The sequence below is a fragment of the Cherax quadricarinatus genome, chromosome 24 (genome assembly GCF_038502225.1).
Source record: "Cherax quadricarinatus isolate ZL_2023a chromosome 24, ASM3850222v1, whole genome shotgun sequence".
Classification (NCBI taxonomy): domain Eukaryota; kingdom Metazoa; phylum Arthropoda; class Malacostraca; order Decapoda; family Parastacidae; genus Cherax; species Cherax quadricarinatus.
Window position 1 is genome coordinate 35,482,795 of NC_091315.1, and position 17,948 is coordinate 35,500,742.

Below are 17,948 nucleotides of genomic sequence, written 5' to 3' on the forward strand. Positions count from 1 at the left end.
TGGCTACCTCTAGTTCCCACTTTGTAACTGTCACATAGAAAAGTATAGCAACACCCTGTTGATGTATCAAGTTTTGCTAACAAAAATGCCTGAATTCTCAAACTAGCAATATTTACCTGGTATGTAGTTAAGATGTTGTGTCCACTGTCACTCTAGTCACCACTCTAGTCACTGTGTGAGTGAACTGTGCTCGTGAGAGATGTTTACAACAGACGTCGACAGCGCTTTTCTAGGACTTCCCCTTTCGTAACATCATCTCACCTGTGTTTATTAAGTTACTCTGACGTCACCTGAGGAAATTCCATGTTTTTCCTGGCAGGTTCAGCCCAATGCGTCACTAGTGACGGTCGCAAAGATTTGAAAGTTTTCTGGGTATATTCGGTCACCAACCTGCCAGACTCATCACAGCCTTTATATATATATATATATATATATATATATATATATATATATATATATATATATATATATGTGTATCTATATATATATATATATATATATATATTTATATATATATATATATATTTATTTATATATATATATATATATATATATATATATATATATATATGTGTAGATATATATGTATATATATATATATATATATATATATATATATATATATATATATATATATATATATATATATATAGTTTGCTTATCCAAAACTATTGTAACCTAGCCTAACCTAACCGAAAACACACACACACACACACACACACACACACTGACCTGACCACACTGGAGGACAGGAGGGTCAGGGGAGACATGATAACGACATATAAAATACTGCGTGGAATAGACAAGGTGGACAAAGACAGGATGTTCCAGGGAGGGGACACAGAAACAAGAGGCCACAATTGGAAGTTGAAGACACAAATGAGTCAGAGAGATATTAGGAAGTATTTCTTCAGTCATAGAGTTGTAAGGCAGTGGAATAGCCTAGAAAATGACGTAGTGGAGGCAGGAACCATACACAGTTTTAAGACGAGGTTTGATAAAGCTCATGGAGCGGGGAGAGAGAGGGCCTAGTAGCAACCGGTGAAGAGGCGGGGCCAGGAGCTAGGACTCGACCCCTGCAACCACAAATAGGTGAGTGAGTACAAATAGGTGAGTACACACACACACACACACACACACACACACAAAGGAACATTCCGAACCTTACTGGCGAACAATAAAGGACTTCAGACCTTTCCTGGTATCTTCCTTGGGGTCAATTATGCAAAAAAAATCCATGCAGACTTCTCAGGCAAAAACAGGTATGAATGCTGTCTAAATATTATCAAGGTGTAGAAGCTTGCTAGACACGGAATTATATTCACTGTAGGGTATACAATAACACAAATGATACACAGTTATAACTTGTATGTAGATACACTTGCCTATTTGTGGTTGTAGGGGTTAATTCACAGCTCCTGACCCCGCCTCTTCCCTGCTCCGTGAGCTTGTTCGTATCTCTTCTTAATATTATCGCTGCTCATTGCTTGACTACACAAGACATCTTGTCTTGACTTAAAATATTGTGTAGTCAACCTATCTGATTCTGATTTCGCTTCGTTCTCGAGAGCTCTTTAGAACAAAATTACCGAGGTCAGCAAGTGTCCTCCGCTCTTCTACACCTGCCTTACAAATGCTCTACGGCCGGGTTTAGCTCTGGATCTTTCTCTAGAGGTATTCACCGTCTGTCCCCACTTTTCCCCCTCACCCCTTGTGAGTCTAACCTGTGAGTCTTCAATTCGTTTCAGATGGACTGATTACATATCTTCCGCTGCTACTCCTGCGGACTCTGTATTTGACTGAAGAAGCCTACTATACATATGTCTTATTCATCTACTTTTTGATATTATATACCATTTTAATCATACGGTGTGTACACACCGAGAAGTATACATCTCTCGGTGTGCACACTCTCACATTCCCACAAGCAAGCTGGCAAGCTTATATACCGCATGTCATGTACGTACTGTCATGCACCACATGTCATGTACGTACTGTCATTCACCACATGTCATGTACGTACTGCCATGCACCATATGGCATGTACGTACTGCCATGAGCCATTTATCACGTACGTACTGTCATGCACCACATCGTATGTACGTACTGTCATGCATCACATGGCATGTACGTACTGTCATGTGTCACATGTCATGTACGTACTGTCATGCACCACATGGCATGTACGTACTGCCATGAGCCATATATCACGTATGTACTGTCATGCACCACATGACATGTACGTACTGTCATGTGTCACATGTCATGTACGTACTGTCACGCACCACATGGCATGTACGTACTGCCATGAGCCATTTATCACGTACGTACTGTCATGCACCACATCGTATGTACGTACTGTCATGCATCACATGGCATGTACGTACTGTCATGTGTCACATGTCATGTACGTACTGTCATGCACCACATGGCATGTACGTACTGCCATGAGCCATATATCACGTATGTACTGTCATGCACCACATGACATGTACGTACTGTCATGCGTCACATGTCACGTACGTACTGTCATGCACCACATGGGATGCACGTACTGTCATGCGCCGCATGTGACGTACATACTGTCATGCACCACATCGTATGTACGTACTATCATGTACCACATGTCATGTTGTCGTATGGGGTTCGAAAGTTGGAAATGGGTGAAAACACACACTTCGGACGTCTGGTAACTTATAGTTATGATTACTATAGGAGCGCAGAGCCTGACCTGTCTTCTCTCTTACGTCTCGACTAGAACTACTGTGTCATGTAGGGAGGGCGAGCGGCATTCAAACATCATGCTATGGTCAGCAGAATGACTCAGTAACGGTCAGTGATCCCGTAGGGAGACAGTGAATCAGTAACGGTTGGTATGAGTCACATACTACTGACACTACTGGTAACTGATACTACTAAGAATGTACGTACTGCCATGCACCACATGTCATGTACTATCAAATACTGCATGTTATGGTATAAACCTTGGTAATAAATACTGACAAGTAATAAATACCGGTAATAAATACCGGCATGTTATGTACTGTTGTGTACCGCATGTCATGTACTGTCGTGCACCGCATGTCATGTACTGTCGTGTACCGCATGTCATGTACTGTCGTGTACCACATGTCATGTACTGTCGTGCACCGCATGTCATGTACTGTCGTGTACAGTAATACTGTTTCTTGGTCGAGATTCGTGGCACATGAACAATTTCTTTGGACACAATGGTTATGAACAAGAGCCAAAAAAAGATAGTGATTAACGTCGACAAGTGATTAACGTCGACAAGTGATTAACGTAGACAAGTAGTAAGAAAAACACACGTATGCTGGTTTAAGGTATTTATTAAAGAGACGTTTCGCCCACCAGGGGCGATCTTCCATACATTTAATTGCTCACCTTAGTATTAAATTTCCCCTGACTAAGAAAGTGTGGTACAAATTACGCCTGTAGTTCATTTACTGTTTCTTAGGCTTTTCTGTACCAAAAGTTCGATGCCATCTGTGTCTGTGTCTGTGTCTGTGTCACAACAACACAAGGGTTATCACACGCTGCTTCATTATTTTTATTTTCTAGTATCAACCTTGGTAATAGGTACCGGTAAATTGGTTTAGAAAGACACGTAAACAAACACTAAGATATACTTCTTAGAAGACTTGGCTGCTGGGACCTTGATCACTTCTGACTTACTATTGTAAGATTCTCCGGTACATTTGCCGGCCCGGGTCTTTTCCGCAGTAAGAAGAATCACTAAATCCCATCCCTGGCAACACCCCCCTCCCCCCCACTCTTGATTAATGATACTCAGCATGGATTCACAAGAGGCCGGTCTTGTCTAACTAATTTATTAACTTTCTTCAGTAAAGCTTTTGAGGCTGTTGACCACGATAAAGAATTTGATATTATTTACTTAGATTTTAGTAAGGCTTTTGATAGAGTTCCGCACCATAGACTGTTAAAGAAAGTGGCAGCTCATGGCATTGGGGGAAAAGTGCTCTCGTGGATCGAGTCATGGCTCACAGACAGGAAGCAGAGAGTGTCCATAAATGGGGTTAAATCCGAGTGGGGATCTGTAACAAGTGGCGTTCCACAGGGATCAGTCTTGGGCCCGTTGTTGTTTATAATATATATCAATGATCTTGAGGGAATTACTAGTGATATGAGCAAATTCGCCGATGACACAAAGATAGGTAGGATAATTGATTCAAACGTAGATGTTATGGAACTTCAGGAGGATTTAAACAAACTCTATTCTTGGTCAGAAAAGTGGCAGATGCAGTTCAATGTAGATAAATGCAAGGTTCTGAAGCTTGGGAGTGCCCATAACCCTAGTACTTATAAGTTAAATGATGTAGAACTTAGCCATACAGATTGCGAAAAGGACTTGGGGGTTATGGTGAGCAGCAACCTTAAACCAAGACAGCAATGCCTAAGCGTACGTAATAAGGCAAATAGATTACTGGGATTTATATCAAGAAGTGTAAGCAACAGAAGTCCAGAGGTCATACTGCAGCTTTATACATCATTAGTAAGGCCTCACCTAGATTATGCAGCTCAGTTCTGGTCTCCATATTACAGAATGGACATAAATTCGTTAGAAAACATTCAGCGTAGGATGACTAAATTAATACATAGCATTAGAAATCTTCCTTATGAAGAAAGATTGAAGACTCTTAAGTTACATTCACTTGTTAGACGAAGAATGAGGGGAGACATGATCGAAGTGTATAAGTGGAAGATAGGTATTAATAAAGGGGATATTAACAAGGTCTTGAGGATGTCTCTCCAAGAGAGAACCCGCAGTAATGGATTTAAATTAGATAAGTTTAGATTTAGAAAGGACATAGGAAAGTATTGGTTTAGAAATAGGGTAGTTGATGAGTGGAACAGTCTACCTAGTTGGGTTATTGAGGTTGGGACTTTGGGTAGTTTCAAATTTAGGTTGGATAAGTACATGAGTGGGAGGGGTTGGATTTGAGTGGGACTTTCACATCAGAGCTTATTTCTTGGGAGGCATTGAAAATTGGGTTGGGCAAATGTTTTGTTAGTGGGATGAATTGTAAAGGACCTGCCTAGTATGGGCCAACGGGCCTCCTGCAGTGTTCCTCCTTTATGTTCTTATGTTCTTATGTAAACTTACTCCCTGTTCAGAACATCCACACTTACTACTGTGCAATCTATCTACAGGACCTTAAATTCCAATATTAACCTTGACTTAAAACGCTTTCTTGATAGTTGTGACAGAACCCACAGGCATAACACCAGACACAAACATCTCTATGACATTCCTCGTGTCCGACTAAACCTTTACAAAATTTCATTGTATTTCAAAGGACCTAAAATCTGGAACACCCTACCTGAAAACTCTAGAACTGCAGACACATTCATCACTTTCAAAACTACAGTTAGAAAACATCTTATCTCCCTGATCCACCACGACAACTAACTAATGATAACCACCTGGTGGTTCACAATTATACTCACCCACTGATTATAAACACAAATACTAATCTTAATCTTAAAATTATGAATCCTAACTAGTCAAAAGTTTGTCTATGATACTCCAATATAGACACTTTGTATTGTGCTAAAACAAAAACATTCACATTGCTAAACTCACAAATTATGTAGTCACTTAGCCTTAATACCATAATCTGTAAGGATTTAATGTTAAGAATTAATCTAAGTCTGCTCGAAATGCCTAGCCATGCTAGATGTCCTAGTGGCCCCCTCTGTAATTAGTATTTTATAACATATAAACCACACAATATCCAAATCCTGTAAACTCCACATTGTAACCCTTATAGAGAATAAACTTGAACTGAATTGAATTGAACTGAATTCCTTAAGTGAATGTGACCAGACCTGACTAGGTCTTGTCACAATTCTCCCACCGGCTTAAGCCGGTGGGAGAATTGGACCTGCCTCGCATGGGCCAGTAGGCCTGCTATAGTGTTCCTTCTTTCTTATGTTCTTGTCATCCCGTCATCCCAGCATGTCATTCTTCAGGTCACCATGCGTCACCCACACCTCACTCAGGTCACCATGCGTCCCTCACACCTCACTCAGGTCACCATGCGTCCCTCACACCTCACTCAGGTCACCATGCGTCACTCACACCTCACTCAGGTCACCATGCGTCACTCACACCTCACTCAGGTCACCATGCGTCACTCACACCTCACTCAGGTCACCATGCGTCACTCACACCTCACTCAGGTCACCATGCGTCCCTCACACCTCACTCAGGTCACCATGCGTCACTCACACCTCACTCTCCGCCTGTAAATACAGTCCTTTTTAACCTCTGTAAGTTAGAAGTGATCAAGGTTCCAGGACCCCAACGTTTTCTAAGAAATATATCCTAGTGTTTGCTTAACGAGTCTATTAAACACTTTTATCTTCCGTCAACAACAACAACAGCTTCCAGGTCCAAAATTTTGTACGTTACAGGACTTCACATAAATTTTATTACATGATCTTATGTATTAATTTCAATTTTTCTTTCACTTCTTGTTGTTGTTATTCTTGGCATAATTTACAATATTTGCCAAGATTTATTTTTTATAGAGGGAATTTTTTTTTTCAAAATTACATTTTTTACACTGCTGAAGAGGGTGCGCTAAACCCACAGGAGTCACACAGCACCTGGGGAAATTGATTCTATCCACAGAGGGGAAGGATAGGATCTGTTTTTTTCCAAAATCCATTTTGAAGTCACATTCAATGGTCTGTGGAATCTCCGAGGTAAAGCATCGTATAACTTTATCACAATATACTCTCGTATCTCCTGCAGCTGCAGCAGCTACTGCAGCAACTCCTGCAGCAGCTCCTGCAGGGTTAATGTCAGGGTCGCAATGGAAGGTCGAGCTGTCTCGAGTACTGGAAAGTGTTTCGTGAGGACAATATCCAGCACACGAGGTCCAGCATCCATGGGCAAGTGCTGGTCTCGGACGGCGCGATGCTGGTTCCTGACGGAGTGATGCTGTCATCTGATGCCGCGATGCTGGTTCCTGAAAAAGTCTCGCTACTCCCAGGTGACATCAAGAGGGTGAGGTACTGGAGCAAAGAGGAGTAGGAACTGTCCATCGGCTCCCCTCGCCTCATACTGCCTGTGTAGGAGATGAGTTCTGTGTTAGAACGCAAGAAAACACACACACACACTACATGTGTACTATATTAACGGAAGTTATATATAACAAAGTAACAGAAATGAGGCAAGAGAGAGAGAGAGAGAGAGAGAGAGAGAGAGAGAGAGATGAGTGCATACTCTCAGAGTGCAACAAGGACTTTGATACTGTACCTCTCAAGAGGCAGTTATAAAATCTTAAGGAAGAGGCAGGAATAAGAGGGAATGTACCATGTTGGATGAACGAGTCATTATGGGAAGGAGACGAAGAGTGACTGTCCGAGAGATGTCAGAATGGGAAAATGCAACAACTGGGTTCCCCCAGGGATCGGTATTAGGAACAGTACTGTTTGTGGTACATGTGACTGACATACTAGAAGAGCTAGAGCCAGGTATATCCCTGCTTGCAGATCATGTAAGATCAATAAGGAGAATAAAATCCGATAGGGACAAGGAAAGGCAACAAAGAGATATTGGTAGTCCAAGTGGCTACTGAAATTCAACCCCGGAAAATTCGAAGCTATAAAAGCTTGGAAAGTGGGAAGAAGACCGGAAACCGATTATAGACTCAGGGAACAGGCAGCAGACTTCTCTCAAGGAGAAACACCTAAAGGTGAGCATTAGTATTGAGTGTCTCGCCAGAAGCATACTTAAACCGAATAACCACTTCAGCAAATGCTCACTTGAAAACCTTAAAACTAGGTTTCAGAAAATCTTTAACAAAATATGTTAGGCCTGTCTTGGAGTACGCAGCACCATCATGGAACCCACACATGATAGAACACGATAAGAAATTAGATAAGGTTCAGAGGTGGGCAACGAGGTTACTTCCAGAGCTAAGATAAATCAGCTATTAAGAGAGGCTAAGTAAACTGAAGTTGACTGCATTAGAGGATAGAATAACCCAGGGAGAAATGATATCGACATACTGTTGCATCTTCTGACTAAGATTGCGCCATTATATTTGAGAAAATTTCTGAACAGAATTTCCACCTAATATCATATTACGATTTTCTCGTTAATAGCTGAAGTGGAGATGGTCCGCTTTGTCTTGCCTTGTACTCTCACGCTTAGTCTGATCTCTGTTTTCCAGAATTCCCTTTTCATATTCCAGTCCCTGACATGGGAATATCGGTGAAACTTCCTGTATGGATAATTTAAATTTAATGTCTCTGTGAAGACATTGATATGAGTTGTGTTAGTAACGTAACAGTTATTTCATGTTTTATATTGATTGCCTAACTCTTACTGGGAAATATGTCTTCCCAGTAAAACTCTTGTGTCGTAACAACAGCTGCATATATGAAAGCAAAAATAAGTAATTTCATGCTCTTTATTAACATTATGGTTCATAGAGATAGGAAGATCCAATCTCAATTTTATTATCATTATTAAAGACAATTTTGACTATCCTGAAAGTAAGAAGGTTAACAAAGAAGGCTAAAATTACTGTACTAAACCCTTGTTGCTGTTGGATTTCTCCCCTAGAGAAAAGCCAATATACAAACTGGTTCCACAAGAGATAATCAGTAGAACAATTTTACCCCTTTATATGCAACAATACAAAAAACTCATAGGATTTGAGAGTACTGGCAGAGAGAGACTGTTAGGCGGGCAAACAGGTACACAAGGCGCAGCTGGAAACCAAGGACACACATGAGTCACAGGGACGTCATGAATTATTTCTTCAGCCTTAGAGTCGTCATCAAGTGGTATGAGCTGGACAAAGAAGTAGCAGAGAGAGAGAGAAAGAGAGAGAGAGAGAGAGAGAGAGAGAGAGAGAGAGAGAGAGAGAGAGAGAGAGAGAGAGAGAGAGAGAGAGAGAGAGAGAGAGAGAGAGAGAGGTTCCATACATATTTTTAAGAGGAAGGGAAACAATATCAGATAATATTTTTTTGTAGATGAATGGTTCAGAGACCCGACATGTTGATAAATTAGACACATGTGCAGCTCTTGGGTATCTTTATTGAGGAAACGTTTCGCCACACAGTGGCTTCATCAGTCCATACAAAGGAGAATCTTGAAGAACAGGAGGAGAATGTGTCTAATTTATCAACGTGTCGGTTCTCTGAACCATTCATCTACAAACCTGTCAGACACTGCAACTTCTTGGGATCTTAATATTTGGGAATTCTTCGCTTGCCTAACCCTTGGGCACGACCTACTTCCACATTGAACAAATGTTACACCACCTACGACTGCTGCACCTCTCCTGCCAACGGTTTATAAGCTCCTTCTCCGCACTTATGCCGTATTCTATTCAAGATTGATGGACTGACCACATCGACTCAAGGCTGAGGGACTGATTACCTCATTCTCCTCCTGTTCTTCAAGATTCTCCTTTGTATGGACTGATGAAGCCACTGTGTGGCGAAACGTTTCCTCAATAAAGATACCCAAGAGCTGCACATGTGTCTAATTTATCAATATTTTTTGGTCTCTTTAAACTCCTGTCAACATAAGCTGAAACATCACATTCATAAACGTTACAATAACATGAAGGTGGAATATTGGTGACGCAACCCCTGATACACAGGGACTGTGTGACGCAGCCCTTGATACACAGGGACTGAGTGACGCAGCCCCTGATACACAGGGACTGCATCACTGCATGACTGGACGTGAGGTGCATATTACTATGGACGTTGTCTTAACTCACAGTCCACCAGACTGTGACTTAAGACAAGTCACAAAGCACTTGAAGAATATAACTAATAAAAACAAGACGTAATCAACTCACTTGAGTGAGTTCAGTTTAACATCTTTATCATGCATTCCTGTGGGTGCTAGTCCAAAGGTTACACAGGCAGATAATGGGTCCAAGGACTGGGCCCCAAAGATTCATCACTAATTAGGTTACTGTAGTAATGAGCTAGTTACATGTGTATAATCTAGTTATAGTAGTAATTACTTGTATGGTTTGTTTACAATCGTGTCATTACGATTTCGTGAGTCAGTAATTCGATCACAAAAACATTAGTGTTTCTCACATGTAGTTTAAACTAAATTATTTACATTGCATTATGTTTAGTCAAGGTATAGTTGAATTTAAGCAAATTTAAATAGCTGTGAGTTGTTTACAATAGGGGAATTTTTCTAGAATGACTGGTAATGCGCCACTGTGAATAAAATACTTTGACATTTCTTGTACGTATGTGAGTTACCTGAAAGACCTGGAGTGGAGCAGAGGGCCACCAGGAGCAGCAGCAGCAGTGGAGGCGGCCACACCAGGCCCCTCCCACACGGGGTCATCCACACCAGGCCCCTCCCACACGGGGTCATCCACACCAGGCTCCTCCCACACGGGGTCATCCTAAACAGTGAAAGATTCCACAATATCAGAAGTTCTTTTCCTAGTTGGGAAATGTCGCAAGGTTCTTGAACACACTGGGTGATAATTGCATCATAATCTAACTTAAAAAGCAATTATTTGCCAGGATTATTACTTAAATTATTTATAGGCAGATGTTAGTCATCAACTGTGGCTAAAACATGTGAAGTATAGTTCTCTAAGACATTAAAACATAAATAAGCTTATAAATATACATTTATTATGTGTATAAATGGACTCACTGTGTACTCATTTTGACTTTGTCAAAGTCAAAGTCTATATTTCAAAATTACTTTACCTAACGAACCATATAGTAATCTGAAGGCCCAGATGATGCTCATCATCTCACTGATTTATATCAGTGGGAGTCGAGTTACAGCTCCTGGCTTTGACACGTTAATGTGTATGATGTACTCTCAACTACCTTGTAATTAACTACACTCGTATATAAACACCAGTCTGATTTAACCATTAGCCTTGCTAATCTTCCCAGAGACTGACATCAACTAACTCTCTGATGTGCGTGTAAATCATTGTATAGGGATGTTTAAATCTGATGTACATGCAAATCACTGTATGGAGACATCTACTGTATTGCATAAAATGACTTATTGCTGATAAGTATGAACACAAAGATATAAGTTGCAGATTACGCTTTTACTGGAACAACGTTTAGCTCCGTGTAAAGCTTTATCATATCGCGAAACGTGCGCTAATGATAGCTTATACACAAATAGCCCGCTCATAGAAGAGAGGAGCTTACGACGACGTTTCGGTCCGGGTTATTTGTGTATTGTTCCAGTCACGGTATTGTGCCTTTTTTGGTACTTAAGATAACTTAAGTTGATGAGTAAGACGTGCAACATTTGTGATTGTTTATTGTTGAAACGTTTCGCCTATGCGGTAGGCTTCATAAAATACAGAGAATGTATTGTAGGCAGCAGGAGTAGTGACGAGGTAGTGATGAAGTAATTAGTCCATCAACCTTGGAGAAATAGGTGGTTAGTCCCACAGATTGTAGAAGAATTCAACTCCATGGTCTGGAACAATATGAAGCTGAAGCATGAAGGTGGAGTTTTAAATACAATCGAAGGTGAGGTGTGGAAGATCTCGATGTGTCAGGGGTCTCGAAGATGTGTCAAGGGTCTCGAAGATGTGTCAGGGGTCTCGAAGATGTGTCAGGGGTCTCGAAGATGTGTCAGGGGTCTCGAAGATGTGTCAGGGGTCTCGAAGATGTGTCAGGGGTCTCGAAGATGTGTCAAGGGTCTCGAAGATGTGTCAGGGGTCTCGAAGTTGTGTCAGGGGTCTTGAAGTTGTGTCAGGGGTCTCGAAGATGTGTCAGGGGTCTCGAAGATGTGTCAAAGGTCTCGAAGATGTGTCAGGGGTCTCGAAGATGTGTCAGGGGTCTCGAAGATGTGTCAGGGGTCTCGAAGATGTGTCAAGGGTCTCGAAGATGTGTCAGGGGTCTCGAAGTTGTGTCAGGGGTCTTGAAGTTGTGTCAGGGGTCTCGAAGATGTGTCAGGGGTCTCGAAGATGTGTCAAGGGTCTCGAAGATGTGTCAGGGGTCTCGAAGATGTGTCAGGGGTCTCGAAGATGTGTCAGGGGTCTCGAAGATGTGTCAGGGGTCTCGAAGATGTGTCAGGGGTCTCGAAGATGTGTCAGGGGTCTCGAAGATGTGTCAGGGGTCTCGAAGTTGTGTCAGGGGTCTTGAAGTTGTGTCAGGGGTCTCGAAGTTGTGTCAGGGGTCTCGAAGTTGTGTCAGGGGTCTCGAAGTTGTGTCAGGGGTCCACTAGTAGAAACAAGAACTAAGGAGTACTGCAGCAAGTCTATGTTAGGCGAGTCCCTCTGGACTCCAACTCTTCTCACTCATAAACAGTTAAGCAGTTAAACCGTGTTCTTCTATAAACCGTGTTCTATAAACCGTGTAAACGCTTTTAACTTAATCTTGAGTGCACTGCAGTTTCAAATTTAGATCATTAAGACGGCTGGTAACAAATGGCGGTGTGAGTGCTCACTGAAAACAGATTGACGTGAAAGATGACATTCGCTAAAAGATGTTCACGAAATAAAAAAAAATACTAATAACTAAAAATGATAGCCAAGTTTTAGATTATTCTCAGTAAAACTCGTAGATGAATGGTTCAAAGAACCGACACGTTGTTAAATTAGACACATGTGCAACTCTTGGGTATCTTTATTGAGGAAACGTTTCGCCACACAGTGGCTTCAACAGTCTTCCACATTGGGCAAATGTGACACCACCTACGACTGCTGCACCTCTCCTGCCATACGGTTTATAAGCTGCTTCTCCGCTCATATGCCGTATTCTATTCAAGATTGATGGGCTGACCACATCGTCTCCTGTTCTTCAAGTTTTTCCTTTGTATGGACTGATGAAGCCACTGTGTGGCGAAACGTTTCCTCAATAAAGATACCCAAGAGTTGCACATGTGTCTAATTTAACTCAGTAAAACTCATTTAAAGCTATGTTACTGGAATTTGTTATAATTTCTTTCTACAAATCGATTATTGGTTAATATTTTTGCATAAGTAGTCTCGCTTTATTACTATTGCGGGTGTAATGCGCCACTTCCAACCAGGCAATGCGCCACTTTTGGCGCATGTGTCATAGTCTGACTATCCTTGGCCTAGTAGAGCGTCGAACTATCAATTTACAGACCAAGGTTCGAGCCCCTCGTCCACTTTCTTGTGGCTTTTTTTTCTGAAATTAGTGTCTAAATATTGAATATTGTTTAAAAAATGTAGTGTTGGTCGACATTTAGAAAAATTTCTAGCCACGAGAGAACCAACACACAGGTTGCAGAGTGGCGCCGAAATATGGCGTAGTATAAAACAATTGGGAGCTTAATAGAGAAAAAAACTACTTAAATAACGCCCGATAAGGAGTGTATCGGTGTGAATGGAGGATCATGAAATAAGTAAACATCGTGGATTCCTGAAATTGTGAAATTCAAGAGTGACTCAGCTAGAGTAAAGCTGATAAGTGAAATATGAGATGCAACGTCGTCTGAAACGGGACACACCATTAGTATGTAAGCTTCCCAGTTCACTACAGTAGCTTGCTATGTTGGCCAATCTCTGATACATCTGTCTGTTAGGGAAGCGTTAGGATGTGAGACTCAAGAAATATTTGGCAAGTGTTCATTAAAATTTTGTATTTATAATGATGCACTTATGCAATATAAAATTGACATATGCAATTTATGCACATATACATTCTTCTATAAATGTGTATATTTTGTGGACCAAGTCACTAATTAGTAAAGTTAGGTCATTAGTAATCCACATATAGTCCACAAACATAATTTACCAATTTTACTGGTTTAAATTTAGTCATTCATAACTGTTTAGAAGTCCAGCTTATTTGAGTGTAGGATGAGTGGGTGGGTATCGAAGGCGGGATACTGTTGCCACTCAGTGTCCCTAAAATCCTACCCATCCCCGAGGTACAACTAATATCAGTGTTATGTTTGTTCTAGTTGTGCCCTCCCCAAATTATGTGTATGTAATAATTCAGGACAGTACCTGTAAACTTCACACATTATTTCTCAAACTTCCGTTAACTCATAGGATAATGTTATCCCTTTTCTTCCTCCAGAGTAGACCGCACGGTGGGTTCTACCTAGACAAGTAAGTCCTTAGACTAGTGAAGACGCTTGTAGACTCAAATGACCAAAGCCTCATCCACATTTCTTATGCAAGTGATGTGGAGGATTGTGTCCTGGAGGCTCTGTCTCTTTCTTTCTCTGTGTCTGAGGAGAATGTCGGCTGCCAAGACCGCACTCAGGGAGGAACTCATCGCTGTGTCGTTGAAAGTGAAGAGGTTGAGCCTCACACATAACTGGATGAGATCCATAAAATCTTATTCAGGAAGAGGAAGCGGCAGGTCATCAGGAATAAAGCTGTGGAGAAAGTCAATAAGCAAACCAGTGGAGACCCGAGTAAAGGCGGAGGTGACGTCAGGGTTCACAAGTTTTTTTTATGATCGAACCGTCAAGATTCCAATTGTGAATAAAAGACACATTTTATTATGGCAACTTTTCCATCAATTAAGATCTTTATTATGCCTTGATAAGCATCTTTTAACAGTTCGAAATGTTGTCCTAGCAAAATCTTGTTCAATAAAGTGTTTTAACAGTCACCAGTAACACGCTATTTAGTTCCAGTTTCCATGTCAAGCTGTGAATTATGCTCTCGCTTGAGGGGAACGAAATTTCTGCAGAAGACAATAAAGAAATGAGCGAAATGCTGAGCATACAGCATGACGTAACGTCCAGTAAACCGATAATCGGGCTGAAAGCCGACAACTCCCATGAATTTTTCATCACTAAACTATGCCAACATTTCTATCATAACCCAAATCCTACTGAACTCTGACGAGGTCATTATTAGCAGGCCTAGGTACTCTGTTCCAGATCCAAATTCACGGAACTCCATGTTCATGCAAAAACAGCAAAGTAAAAACAATGGGGCACATACATAGTCAAAATCTTTCATGAAGTGTTGTATAGAAAGATTTTTAAATACGTGATAACACAACCCAAAACGTCTTGGGTCTAAAAGGTTAGGTAAGGTTCGTCAGGAAACAGAACAAATGTTTCCTAACGCGGGTCTTAGATGATGACCCTCCGTTGGAGCTTCTGGTTATCTGACCGAGGCCTTTCTCTGGCTTCCCGGTACACCCCTTTAAAATATATAGTCATAGTTCTAACCATTTAGTTGGGTCTAGAAAATGACACTCCTACATCCAGCAACTGATGACTCACTATCGTTGGCTTCTGTACATACTGGAAGACAGGTCAAACGATGAAGTAACATACAAAGACTTTACGAGAGTCTTCAACAAGTGTGATCATGGTGTATTAGCACACAAAATCCGTGAAAGAGCAATAACTGGAAAAATAGGCAGATGGATCTTCAGATACCTAGCAAATCGGATGCACCGCATAATAATCGATTAAGTAAAATCAGAGGTTTCTACAGTAAAATAAAAATAAGAGTTGTTCCTCAGGGCACAGTACTCGCACAATTTCTGTTTCTTATTTTCGTATCAAACAATGAGCAAGATTCTCATTCCTCGTAGCCCAAGGATAGCTGATACACCTACCTCTCATGTGGCAGTCTTGCTAATCCGCGACTACCTCTCCTCGCACTACACTGACGTCAGATGTCACTGGCATTCTGTCCAGGGTCCTCACTCGCGACTACCTTTCCTCGCGCTACACTGACGTCAGATGTCGCTGGTATTCTCACCTGGGTCTCTCACCATATTATTTTTTCTGATTCTATTTCCGCAACTTACTGGCCTTTAGTTCTGGACCGTTCTTGCAAACTGCGAACTTTTTAACTGATCCATAGACCGCAGCCATACCGCTCAGATGTGTACTCCTCTGCTAAACTTTCTCTTTTTCCTTTCTGCCTGGAGGCACGTTAGTGTGTACACTTAGTTTTCTCTTACTTCTCCATGCAAAACTTGAGACGCATGTGTCTCGTTGTCTTACACTGTCTTCCTTGGTAATCTAGTCTGATCACTTTCCCTAACAGGTCTATGATACACAGTTGCAAGACAGGCATGACCACTACACGTGTGTGTGTGTGTGTGTGTGTGTGTGTGTGTGTCCGTGTCCGTCTCTGTCTGTCTGTCTATATGTCTGTGTCTGTGTGTACAAGAATTAATATATATATATATATATATATATATATATATATATATATATATATATATATATATATATATATATATATATATATATATTGAATAAGTCAGTAACATTATTATTTTAAAATTATTAAAACATGGGTCCTACCAGTAGTTTTGACAAGTACGGGAGGAGTTATATTATTTCCTTGGCTGGCAAAGGTAGTAACACTGATGGTATGAGAGTAGTCAGAGGTTGCTACATACTTAACCAATGATCAGTAGATTCCTTGAATACTTTTGCTGTGGAAGAGTGAAGTCGTTGACCCCTGATGCACGACACAGTGTCCACGTCCTTCCCACCCACACTGGACTAACCCACACGACCTGCCTCGCTGTTATACGCAGCAGCACCAGCACTCAGGGCAGCCACGGAGAAAGCTGCCCACTGAGGAAAAGTTATTAGCTGGAAGCTCCAGTGTGTCAAGTATACGGAAGACACGTAGTTTGTAAAAAGTGATTTTTTTTGTCATGTTTTAATTACATTTCTCGACGAATATTTATGGAATATAATGCGTTCCGTTAAGAGAGAGAAAAATAATCGCCTCCCACACTTCAGCTCTCCCACTCTTCCATCTCCCACACACCTTCATGATGCACCCATACCTCTTAACGCACCCATATCAAAATGACATAATATCGGAAAGAAAAAAATAAAATCTTGTGATATACTATGAAATTCTTTTTAATTTTTTTAGGAGATACAGAAAAACCTACATAAAGATTTTTTTTATAAAGTGACAAGTGTTATTAAGACCAGAACCAGCTGGATTACATATCTATCTATCTCTCTCTCTCTCTCTCTCTCTCTCTCTATATATATATATATATATATATATATATATATATATATATATATATATATATATATATATATATATATATATATATATAATGTGGATATAATGCAGATGTGCGGGATTACCAAAATTATTATCCAGAGGGCTGAGGAGGGGGTTGTTGAGGTGACTTGGACATGTAGAAAGGATGGAACAAAATAGAATGACTTCGAGAGTGTATAAATCTGTAGTGGATGGAAGGCGGGGTAGGGGTCGGCCTAGGAAAGGTTGGAGAGAGGGAGTAAAGGAGGTTTTGCTTGCGAGGGGCTTGGACTTCCAGCAGACATGCGTGAGCGTGTTTGATAGGAGTGAATGAAGACAAATGTTTTTTAGGACTTGACGTGCTGTTGGAGTGTGAGCAAAGTAACATTTATGAAGGGGTTCAGGGAAACCGGCAGGTCGGACTTGAGTCCTGGAGATGGGAAGTACAGTGCCTGCACTCTGAAGGAGGAGTGATAATGTTGCAGTTTTATAACTATGATGTAAGCGCGCCTCTGGCAGGACAGTGATGGAGTGAATGATGAAAGTTTTTCTTTTTCGGGCCACCCTGCCTTGGTGGGAGACGGTCGATGTGTTATATATATATATATATATATATATATATATATATATATATATATATATATATATATATATATATATATATATATATATATATATTAATCTTTACATGGGGTATTAAAGTAGCCTTGACTGGTAGTATACAGGTGACGTGGAGACTAATGACCCTCGTGTAGTTCAAAGGCTTTATTAAACCAACTAAATTAATAATAATCAACTTGGCTAATACGTTGTTGTGGGAAACACGCCTAGAAGTCCTGGTTTTAACTAGATGTGTTTCAGTACCTATACAGTAAGCAAAAATTATCCCTGTATACCATAAGCCCAGCCCCCTCTACCTCAATGGCTGAGAAAACGAATAGT

General features: G+C 40.8%; 1 long non-coding RNA gene across 2 annotated transcripts; it reads right to left on the minus strand.

Moving 5' to 3' along the window:
- Positions 1 to 4,566: 4,566 nt before the first annotated feature.
- On the minus strand, positions 4,567 to 16,545 carry LOC128690928 (uncharacterized). Of its 2 annotated transcripts, none has more exons than XR_011392385.1 (3): positions 15,595 to 16,001; positions 10,300 to 10,448; positions 4,567 to 7,118 (listed from the first exon to the last, which is right to left on the minus strand). It is a non-coding gene; the product is annotated as an uncharacterized lncRNA (long non-coding RNA). The 2 variants fall into 2 exon arrangements; XR_008407367.2 differs by lacking the exon at positions 15,595 to 16,001 and adding an exon at positions 16,393 to 16,545 and having other exon boundaries at positions 4,570 to 7,118.
- Between the last annotated feature and the right edge of the window lie 1,403 nt (positions 16,546 to 17,948).